Here is a 12,227-nt window from a genome sequence, read left to right as displayed (position 1 = left end):
AGGCAACCTTACCTGGCCAGATACAGGCCTGACATACTTAGGTATAATTTTCCCCCCAACACTGTCTAAGCTGACAAGGTGCAATTTTGAACCCATGTTGCTAAACTTTAAAGCTGATATCGTGCGTTGGACTCCACTTCATCTCTCCCTTTGGGGCAGGGCCAATGTGATCAAAATGACTTGTGCTCCCAAATTTAATTATATTCTACAAGCTCTGCCAATCAAAATTCCTCAAAAATATTTCAAAGAGTTTGAAAGATGGTGCAACAAATTTTTGTGGAACAACAAAAGACCCAAACTGAACTTACGCAAACTTCAGAGACCTACGAATTGTGGTGGACTTGGAGTTCCGAACCTTATGCTTTATCATCAGGCATTCAGACTCAGACATATGGTTCGTTGGCTCTTGCCCCTGGAGAGAGCTCCTCCTTGGATGGCCATTGAAAGTGTCCTTTGCAGCCCCCTGCCTCCAGAGTATTTAATCACAGCTAAATTACCTTCAGGAACTAACACACACCCGGTTGTTTCCCATCTACAATGGGTCTGGAGGAGAGTTGCTCTAACTCATAAAGTTAGCCCCTACCTTCACTCTCAGGCAGGACTATGGCTGAACCCTAGGCTTTGCATTGGTAAAGCACCCTTCCTGTGGGAGTTGTGGTATCAAAAAGGGATACGGATCTTAGATGACCTCTATAATGAAGGCATATTGCGCTCATTTGATAATCTAAAACAGCAGTTCGACATCCCACAGAATCAGTTCTGGAGATACCTACAACTGAGGCATCTGCTGACGCAGACGTTCGGTTCTACTTCCACGCCTCCTCCCAAGGCAGATATCTGGCATCGAATAATAACTATTTCTAAGAAGGGCCACACAGCCTCTGCTTACTACTCCATGTTACTGCTTATTAGTGTTAATGAGAAAATGTTGCCTCTCAGACGGATATGGGAGACAGACCTCAATGTCAGTTTCACTGAGGAGGCTTGGAACGCAATCCTTAGCAACTCCAAGATAATGTCGAGAGAACTCAAAACAAGACTTATTCATTTCAAGATATTGAATAGAGTTTACTGGACTCCGTCCAGGTTGCACAAAGCAGGGCTGAGGGATAATGCAGGCTGTTGGAGGTGCAATGAAACCGATGGGTCTCTGTTGCACATGCTGTGGAGGTGTCCACAGGTTAAGGCATTCTGGCTAACAGTTCATGACCATATCAATGAAATTATGGGTCATAATATCCCTCTCACCCCAGACTTGTTCATATTAGGAGATCCAGGAACATTGAAGAATTTAATGTCTTCACATGCTGAATGGATTCAGACTGCACTTATGTTGGGTAGGAAACTTATTGTTTTGAACTGGAAGTCCCCTTCTGCTCCGACAGCCACTATGTGGTTTATCCAATTAGGAAAACTTGCTGCTCTGGAGAATCTATCATACAGGTTACTCAATAAGGTGGATCTTTATATGTATGTGCATATGGACAGAGGACAATAGTGTCTTGTCATAAGGTTAAGATGAAATCGATGGTTTGCTGACTGTAATATAGTAAAGTGGCTAAATGTCAATCTTGGATAGAGTGCACCGGGGTAATGCGTGTGTTTTTGTGTTTGTTTGTGTGTTGGCTTGTTTGTCACTTTTTTTGTTGTTTTTTTTGGGTTTTTTTTGTTTGTTTATTTAGTTATTTTATTTATTCTTTTCATTTATTTATTTATTTTTTATGTATTTATGTATTTATTTTTTATTTTATGTATATGTGTATATATATATATATATATGTATGTGTGTGTATGTATATATATATATATATATATATATATATATATATATATATATAAAAATAAAAAAAATTTAAACATTTTTATTTATTTTTATTTTTTTAGTTAATTTTATTTTTATTTTTGTGTTTTGTGTTCCTGCAAATAGGCAGTGTACCTTGTCTTAGGCCAGACTTCAAATGTTTAGTAAGTTAGGTTCACCTTCATGCTGCCTCTGTATGTCTGTATGTTTGTAAAATGTTAATAAAAATATTAATCATAAAAAAAAAAGATGATGACCCAAAACCAGGACGTCCCTCAACAACAAGAACCGAGATTGAATAAGGAGCTGGTAAGGACTGTCTTATTGGATGATTTGGGCATATAGGCTTTCTTTGGTCTGGGAGACACTGGCATGTTCCACTGGAGGCTCTGCTGCTTGTTGTTGGAGTCATACTGGAAGAGACAGGTCAATCTTCTGCATGCCCAGATTGTCCGATAAGATGATCCCTACTTCAATCCCAGTTGCACCACCATCATTCTGATCATCAGTCTGTGATCACTCCACACCTGTTCCTTGGCCTTTTGGATGCTGGCAGCAGTTCCTGTTGTTGAGAAACGTCCTGGATTTAGGTCATCCTCCGCATCATCCTGCCTCATTCTGGACCTCTTGTGCCTTTCATATTCACATCTATGGGACATTGATTGCTCCCCACACACATTCTTCAACATGGCAAGAGTTTCTAGTGACGTTTTATCCAAGTTACCGAAGAAGTTGATGTGAGTCCGTTGCTCAAGGTTCATTCTGTGACAGAGGGCACTTGACTAGAACTAGAAACCCACCTGTGAAAAGAAAGATAATAGGTCAGTTGGAGTGTTGCTGTTCTCATAGATTGAAGATACTGAGCAACACTATAAAGTACTTCATTACTGTGTCGCTGCTGAATCATGTGATCAGTAACCAATGTGCTGGGTTTTTTTTCTTCATTTTTTTGTCACACCTCATATGCATAAAAATAACATACCTAGAACTAGATTCTGGGATCCCAGCCATCTGCCTCGACCGGTTGGGTTGAGGGTAAAGGAGAGATAATAAAAGGTGGATAGAAAAGATTCATAGTAAAAACAAAAAACACTGGACAGATTGGTGAGGCCAGAGACATCAGAAACATGTAGCTCAATAATCTTCAGAAGACAAAACACAAACTACAGAGGAGAGAATACACAAAGTTAATAGCATGCAACAGTGGCATATAAAAGTATGGAGGGTGAAACAGGAGAAGAGAAAGTAGAGTTCCTGAGAAGCCAGAGCCAAAAGCAGCAGAACTAAGGGATGAACATGAGCCATCTGTAACCATAAGCTTTACTAAACAGGGAGGTTTTAAGATTGATCATAAAGCAGAGGGGGTTTCTGCCTCCCAAACCCAAATTTTAAACTGTTCTGTCTCCAACTCTGCTTTTGGAAACTCCTGGAACCACAACAGCCTGCAATAATGAGGTACTATGAGATCTTGAAGTTATACTTTTGTCAACTGAATTTTGTTTGGAATTTTTCAGGTGAAATAGTTTTCCCACTGAAAATCATAGGCCACTGCACCAACAGTACACAGTAAACCATCTTGTAAGTTTAAAAAACCCCAGTGATCAATTACAAGACATGAATTTGCATTTGCTCTCAGCTCTCGTAGGAGGCGGTCGCACTTTTCCTTGCTCCGCTATCTCTGTTCCTCCCTACCCTCATGTCTCCCTGCTTGCTGCATTTCTTCGTCTTCGTCTCGTCTGTCTGACTTGGAGCGATCGCTTGGCACTGGACCTTCGAAACACCGATCATGGAATTGATTAACTGGTCTCTCAACGCAATTGACAAGATTGTCGCCACAAAGAGCACAGGCCTAGGGGAGCCTACCTGCCCGGATGGGAGTTTTGCCTCTGGTTACGTGATCGACGCCTGGGGGAAGTGGAAGGGGATCATGTGCCTGGCACACCTATCCGTGGAGGATGTGGAAGATGTTTATATATTCGGATTTATGATGACAGGCCTGCTAATAATTGGCTTGTTCACTGGCCTGAGCTTCTGGAAAATCAGGAAGACCGCAGACAGAAACGATGTCCAAACTCTGCTGGTCTATGCAAACGAACGGATCACGGCTGCCGATTCTCGGTGTGACAAACTCAATCGTAAGATGAACAATTTGCTTGGTGTGACTGTTGATTTGAGTCGCAGATTGGAAGCCATCAGGGTGAGAATCGCTACAGCTGAGGTCTAAAATTGTTGAGAGCAGTAGGGAGAATGTGAAATTACTTCTCTCCCGCCCAAACATGTGAATAACTGATTACATTCTGGCACCCCTGGAACAATAACAAACTCCTCTGAAAGTTTCATGGCCAAGAGATAGCTCTCCTACACCCCCCCACCTTCCCAAGGACACCTGTTGACTTTTGGACCGGGCCAACCGAGGACGTCTCCATAGCAACCTTGCTGTGTTATCGCGCTCCCACCCTCGCGAACTGAGACACCGGAGGTCTGAGACGGAAGAAGATGGGCTAGACGCATACACACACATCGGACTCATGAACTGAGGACTGAGCTAAACATTCACACACACATTCCCATATCCCCCCTCCCCCCCCGCCTCCACAAGCTTTCCTCGCCATACACAGGAGCCAGGAATCCGTGCACCTGCACAGGAACCGGCTAACTGTGCAGTGCTCCACCCTCCACACCCCACATCCTTATCCCAACTGTCCTTGTCTAACGTCATGCTTTGCCTGTTTGCGGGTTTGTTTTTTTTTTTAGGTTCCTTCTCAAATTGAATTTCCCAACATTGGAGGTTTCATTTGGTACGAGCCTTTTTTTTTTTTACCCTCTGCTATCCCTACCCAGATCCCAACATGTCCTTTTTCTTTTTTTCTTCAAGAAAGGTGCGCGCAGCACTGCGCAGCAGCCGGAGCTGTCATTGGCAGGGCAGCTCAAATGAAATTTTGTTGTATATGAAAATGTGCAATGACTAATAAAGATTGATTGATTTCAACAGAGTTTCAATGTGTGACTCTGCAGAGTATCACACATTGATTCTCAAAATTGCATTGCAAGTTGCTTGAAGTTACTTTCTGCCAATCGCACGTCTGAAAATGGAGTTTCTAAGTCCTGTAAGTCAAATTCATTCAAGCCACATTTTCAAAAAAATAACCTCGTCGGTTTAACAGCTCCCACATTCGGTGCAACTCTTTGCTTCGCTGGAAAAGGGGGCACTTCCGTCACCCACTGCCAAGTTGGAGGTAGTTATTAACTTCATAGCAGCCTGATAATCCCACAGAAGAGATGTCACTGATCAGTGTTGTTGCTACCTCTTTTCTGTACAGGCTCAAACTTTGCCTCTCCAGACTATGATTGGACCATTGTGTTGTCAGTCATCTATGAGATTTTCATAGATGACTGACAGGATATTCGATGCCTGGTAGACCAAAGACTCCAGCAGATGCTAATGCAGCTCTCCACACCAGGCCAGCCCAGCCCAGTGGGTCTACTACTACTCCAGATGCACCAGCTGCAGAATTTTTAGCACCACATGTGTAAAAGGGCAACATGGCGGGTGGCAGGTCGGATGGCGGCTGGCACTGCGGCGAGGAATATGGAGTCACTGAACTAAATCTGGTGCCCTGTGGACCACTGTCACACTAACTGTAACGAACAATCCAAGTTTTACACAATTATCGCACGACCACTACGTTGTAACAAGTTACAATGCTGCCGAAGAAAGCCCTCAGTCATCCACATGACAGAGAAGATGACATGGAGGAGATACGCAAAATCTCTGAGCTTTATGTCCGAGGAGCTCTTGAGAATCGCAAGGCAGCAGACAACGCTAATGGAACTGATATGTGAAACCACTGAAGAATCTCGTTAAGGAAAAGGACGCCCAAATCACAGTTCTTGAGCGAAGGACCTGGAACAATACATGAGGATGGAAGATGTCATTATTAGTGGGTTAGATGTCAAGCCACGATCTTATGCCAGAACTGCCGCCGCAGAAAGGCGCAGCGGTGAGGACGCCAACATTGAAGATCAACAGTTGCTTGAAATGCAAGTTATAAACTTTCTCAAAAGTAAGGACATCCACCTCAACACTAACAATATTGCTGCGTGCTATACCCTGCCTCATAATGATCGCAATGCTAAACCTGCGATCATTGTTAAGTTTGTAAACCGAAAGCACAAAGTGGAGCTGATGATGCAGGGGAAGAAATTAAAAGGATCAGCTGTTTACCTGAATGAGCATTTGACAGCTAAAAATGCTGAAATCGCTGGAGCGGCCGCAACCTCTGGAAACTTAACAAAATAAAAGCGACCTGGACCAGGAACTGTAAAGTCTTAATACGGTTGAATGGATCCTCCCCAGAAGAATCCAAAATAATAATGGTAAGGGAGCTTAAAGACCTTGACCATTATAAATGAATATTGCTTGTGATATAAATTAATTTGAAAGAGTGCACAAAAATAGACTATTCCGTATTTTACAGTTTTCCCCTTTTTTCTTTTTTTGTCCCTTCCCTTCCTACTATTGACATTTTGGTCTATTTTGCATTGACCACTGATAAGGACTCTTATTTATTTCCATTTTTTGTGGATCAATGCCTTCATCTTTTTGCTCCAATTCGGTCTTTTTCTGAGAATGGACTAAGGGCTCTATTTTTGTCTTTTAGTTTACTTTATGGTTGTTATTTGTTCACTTGTCTGCTTTGAATGGGATTTAACAAATTAATGTCTATTCACCTGGAAGATAATTCTTTGACTTATACATCTGCATCCATTGGGGTTTGAAGGTTCTTTCATAGCTGACAATGATCAACAATGTTGTGATATTGTTGATAGGATAGCTTGTAGGAGCTTCTCTCCAGACCAAGTAAAATATTCTATCAACACTAACAACTTTTCATTGCTGCACACAAACATTACAAGTCTGAAAAAACATCACGATGAGCTAATTTCCCTTCTGTCCATCACTGACTGTGGCTTTGATGTTGTGGGTTGTAGTGAGACTTGGCTTAATGAGATTTCTCATTTGGATACCCTGAGTATTGATGGCTACACTCTAATTAATAATAATAGATTAAATAGGAATGGTGGTGGTGTATGTCTATATATAAATTCAAAGCTTACTGCTGCGATCCACGAAGATCTGGATATTGGTGATGGTCATTCTGACTCCCTATTTATACAGCTAACTTTGAATAATGCAAAAACTTTTATAGTTAGAGTTATCTATTGTCCCCCTGATTCTGACCTCAATACCTTCTTGCTGAAATTTGATGAACTTCTTTATCATATAATTGACAGCAAGAAGGAGTGTGTTATTCTAGGTGACTTCAACACTGACATTGCTAAGGACAATACTGTTAAACATGATTTCCTAAATATGATTTATTCATTCTCTTTTTTTCCCTACAATTGATACTTGTACGAGAATAACAAACTGCACACAGTCAGCCATTGACAGCATCATCACTAACATCCAGTCTTCATCTATCATCTGGTGTGATGATCACTGATATTACTGACCACTTTCCAATAATATTATCTTTTGATGTACAAAATAAATATTCACAAGCTTCCCATAATTTTAAAGTCAAAATACTTAATGAAAGAATTCAATTCAATTCAATTCAATTTTATTTATATAGCGCCAATTACAGTCAAATTGTCTCAAGACGCTTTACAGAACCCGTATGCCTGACCCCCAGAGCAAGCCAAAAGGCGACAGTGGCAAGGAAAACACCCTTTTAACAGGGAAAAAAACCTCGAGCAGAACCCGGCTCTAATGTGGGGGGACCCATCTGCCTGCTGGCCAGGCGGGTTGAGAGGGACAGAAGAGGTAGAAAGGTAGAGATAGAGGGGTCGAGGTAGAGATAGAGGGATACAGATAGAGGGATAGAGGTAGAGGGGAAGAGGTAGAGAGGTAGAGATAGAGGGATAGAGGTAGAGGGGAAGAGGTAGAGGGGTAGAGATAGAGGTGTAGAGATAGAGAGGTGGGGGGTGGGACACAAGGACCATAAAACACAGCCACACATCTGAAACATCCAGCTCTGGGACCAGGGACACTCGGAGAAAGGACACAGAAAGAAACAGAGTGAGTGTAATGCAATAATGGTATATATAGTAAATACATAGGTAGTTAGAGAAGGGCTCAGTGCATCAAGAGAGGTCCCCCAGCAGCCTAGGCCTATAGCAGCATAACTAGGGGCAAACTAAAGGGACGTCAAGAGGGGAAGTCAGTTTTGCAAATGAAAACACCAGCTCACCCCGTCAGGGTCCCCCAGTCAGCCCTAACTATAAGCTTTGTCAAAAAGGAAGGTTTTAAGCCTGGTCTTAAAAATAGAGAGGGTGTCCGCCTCCCAAACCCAAACTGGGAGCTGGTTCCACAGGAGAGGCGCCTGATAACTGAAGGCTCTGCCTCCCATTCTACTTTTAGAGATTCTAGGAACAACAAGTAAGCCTGCAGTCTGAGAGCAAAGAGTTCTGCTAGGATAATATGGTACTATCAGGTCTTTAAGATATGATGGAGATTGGTTGTTAAGAGCTTTATATGTCAGAAGAAGGATTTTGAATTCTATTCTAGATTTAACAGGAAGCCAATGAAGAGAAACCAATATAGGAGAAATATGATCTCTCTTGCTAACTCCTGTCAGTACTCTGGCTGCAGCATTTTGGATCAGCTGTAGATGTTTCAGAGAGCTTTTGGGACAACCTGATAATAAGGAATTACAGTAGTCAAGCCTAGAAGTAACAAATGCATGGACTAGTTTTTCTGCATCACTCTGAGACAGGATGTGCCTGATTTTCACAATATTTCTCAGGTGGAAAAAGGAAGTCCTACAGATTTGTTTTATGTGCGAGTTAAAGGACATGTCCTGGTCAAAGATAACACCGAGGTTCCTCACAGTAGTACTGGAGGCCAATGTAATGCCATCCAGAGTAACTATATGCTTTGAAAGCAATTCTCTAAGATGTTTGGGGCCAAATACAATGACTTCAGTCTTAATTTAGTAGTAAGAAATTATAGGTCATCCAGGTCTTTATGTCCTTAAGACAATCTTGCAGTCTAGCTAGCTGATTAGTTTCATTTGGCTTCATAGATAAATACAACTGAGTGTCGTCAGCATAACAATGGAAATTAATACAGTGCTTCCTAATAATATTGCCTAAGGGAAGCATGTATAATGTGAACAGTATTGGTCCTAAGACAGAACCCTGAGGAACTCCATGATTAACCCTAGTATGCTCAGAAGAGTCATTGTTGACATGCACAAACTGGAACCTGTCTGATAAGTAGGATTTAAACCAGTCCAGTGCTGTCCCTTTAATGCCAATAGAATGTTCTAGTCGCTGTAATAAAAGTTTGTGGTCGATTGTATCGAAAGCTGCACTAAGGTCCAATAAAATAAGTATAGAAACCAGTCCATTATCTGACGCTATGAGAAGGTCATTAGTAACTTTCACCAGAGCTGTTTCTGTGCTATGATGCACTCTGAAGCCTGACTGAAACTCTTCAAACAAGCTATTCCTTTGTAAATGTTCACATAATTGATTTGCAACTGTTCTTTCCAGAATTTTGGAGAGAAATGGGAGGTTGGAAATTGGTCTATAGTTGGCTAAAACATCTGGATCTAGAGTGGGCTTTTTAAGTAAAGGTTTGATTACAGCAACCTTAAAAGTCTGTGGTACATAGCCTGTTACTAGAGAGAGATTAATCAGATCTAACATTGAGGAATTAATTAAAGGTAAAGCCTCCTTGAACAGTCTAGTTGGGATAGGATCTAAAAGACATGTCGATGGTTTGGATGTAGAAACTATTGAAATTAGTTCAGAGAGATGTATGGGAGTGAAAAATTCTAAATATCCATCTGGTCTTACAGCCAATTCTAAAGTATCTGTACTCGATGATACATCTGTGACATTTGCAGGAAGGGCCAGATTAATTTTTTCTCTAATCGTAATAATTTTATTTGTAAAGAAGCTCATGAAGTTGTTACTGCTCAAAGCTAAAGGAATACAAGGTTGAACAGAGCTCTGACTCTTTGTCAGCCTGGCTACAGTGCTGAAGAGAAACCTGGGGTTGTTCTTGTTTTCCTCTATTAAAGATGAATAATATGTTGTCCTGGCATTACGAAGAGCTTTTTTATAAATTACTAGACTATTTTTCCAAGCTACATAAACTTCCTCCAAATTAGTGGAGTACCACTTCCTTTCCAGCTTTCAGGACACCTGCTTTAAAGTCCACAGCTGGGAATTATACCAAGGAGCAGGTCCTCTCTGAGATAGAACTTTCTTTTTTACAGGTGCAACACTATCAAGTGTTGTACGCAGTGAGGCTGCAGCATTATTAACAATATAATCCACTTCTGTGGGGGTAAAATTATAATATTTCCCTTCCATTATATCAGTAAGTAGTGCTGAACTAAATAGAGAGGGTATTATTTCCTTAAATTTAGTCACCGAATTGTGAGACAGACATCTACTGTAATGATATTTATTCTTAACTCCTATACAATCTATTGTTGTAAATTGAAATGCTATCATAAAATGGTCAGAAAGAAGAGGGTTCCGGGGAAATACTGTTAACTGTTTGATTTCTATGCCATAAGTCAGAACGAGGTCAAGGGTATGATTAAAACTATGAGTTGGTTTATTTACATGTTGAGAAAACCCAATTGAGTCTAATATTGAATTAAAAGCAGTCGTAAGGCTGTCACTGTCCACGTCAACATGAATGTTAAAGTCACCCACAATAATCACTTTATCTGAGCTGAGCACTAAATCAGATAAAAAGTCTGAGAATTGAAGGGTTAGGGTTAGGGTTAGAACATTACATCATTTGTGTGAACATCTGAAGTTCAATAACCTGCTCTGTCTATTCTCACAACAATGCTGATATGGCTTATGGAACTCTGATTACCGCTAGAACTAATTCCATTCAGTGCACTATACCTGAGAAGATGGTGGCATCCTGTTCCAAGGATTGTAATCCCTGGTTAACAAAGGGTATTTTAAAATCAATCAATCAATTAAAAAAATAAACTTTAGAAACATGATCTAAAAAATCCTAGAAACAGAAACAAGGAAAAGTATTCCCTTTTCAGGAACAAACTCACACATTTAATATGGAAAAGGAAAAGAGATCACTACACTGAGAGTCTACAATTAACTCAGGGTGATTCCAAGAAAACATGGCAGATACTGAATAAAGTTCTTGGGTGGGAGCACAAAGGCTTTGTGCTTCCTGACACTAAGAGCAAAGACAATAATGATATGCTAAAATTAACAAATCATTTTAATGACCACTTTGTTTCACTTGGTGAGAATCTTGCTAGTAAAATCCCCCAACATCAAGGCACTTCTTATAGTCAATATCTACTTGGAAACTATCCCTGTTCATTCTTTCTGAGGCCTAAGGATGGAAATGAGGTCTACAAAATTATGATGAACATGAACAGCTCACATACAGCTGGTGCTGATGGAATCTGCAGCACCATCCTAAAGGCTATTCTGAATGTTATCCTGGAACCACTTGTTTACTGTATAAATCTATCCTTAATCACTGGGAGAGTACTAAAAATGACTAAAATTGCTAAAATTCTCCCCATTCATAAATCTGGGGACAAAAATGATATCTACAACTATAGGCCAATTTCCATACTGCCTACGCTCTCCAAGATACTGGAAAGGATAGTGTACAATAGACTTAATGGATACAGTGATAAATTGTAAGATCCTCACCTCTTCCCAGTATGGCTTCAGGAAACACAGCACTACCTGCATGGCAGTTTTAGATCTAATTGAAAAAATTAACGGCCGCTCCTGCCTACTGCCTGGTTGGCATAGCACCCGACCCCGATTTCTTGCCTGGTGGGTGGTGGGCCCACCAGGTGGTGACCCCGTGCTACTTTCTTGGGCTGTGCCTGACCGAGCCCCACGGGGCCCCAAGGCTCGGCCACCAGGTGCTCTCTGACAAGCTCCCCCCTAGACCTGGCTCCAGGGAGAGGCCCCGGTTTCCCTGGTCCGGATGAGGTAGTGACTTTCCTTTTGCGTGCTGTCATCAGGGTTTTCTGAATCGCTCTTTGTCTGGTCCCTCCCCCAGGACCAATTTGCCTTGGGAGACCCTACCAGGAGCTATTGCCCCGGACAACGTAGCTCCCAGGATCACAGGGACACTCAAACCCCTCTACCGCGATAAGGTGGTGATTCAATGGGGGGGGGATGGAAAGTCAAGACACCTTTATTTACGTACCACATTAGAAACTACGGACATTGGCCCTAAGCTCTTCAATGCCAACTCATGAAACAGTTGCTGAGAATCTTCAGTTAGGTCCAACGATGTGTGTTTCGGTTGCAATCGGGTCACACATTTTCTTTGTTACCTACTTCACATTCCACCGTCAAGGTTTTTTGTTTTTTTTTTTTAGAAATAAGG

This window comes from Amphiprion ocellaris, chromosome 4, assembly GCF_022539595.1.
Source record: "Amphiprion ocellaris isolate individual 3 ecotype Okinawa chromosome 4, ASM2253959v1, whole genome shotgun sequence".
Taxonomy (NCBI): Eukaryota; Metazoa; Chordata; class Actinopteri; family Pomacentridae; genus Amphiprion; species Amphiprion ocellaris.
The sequence above is the reverse complement of the archived record's forward strand: the minus strand, read 5'-3'. Positions refer to the sequence as shown.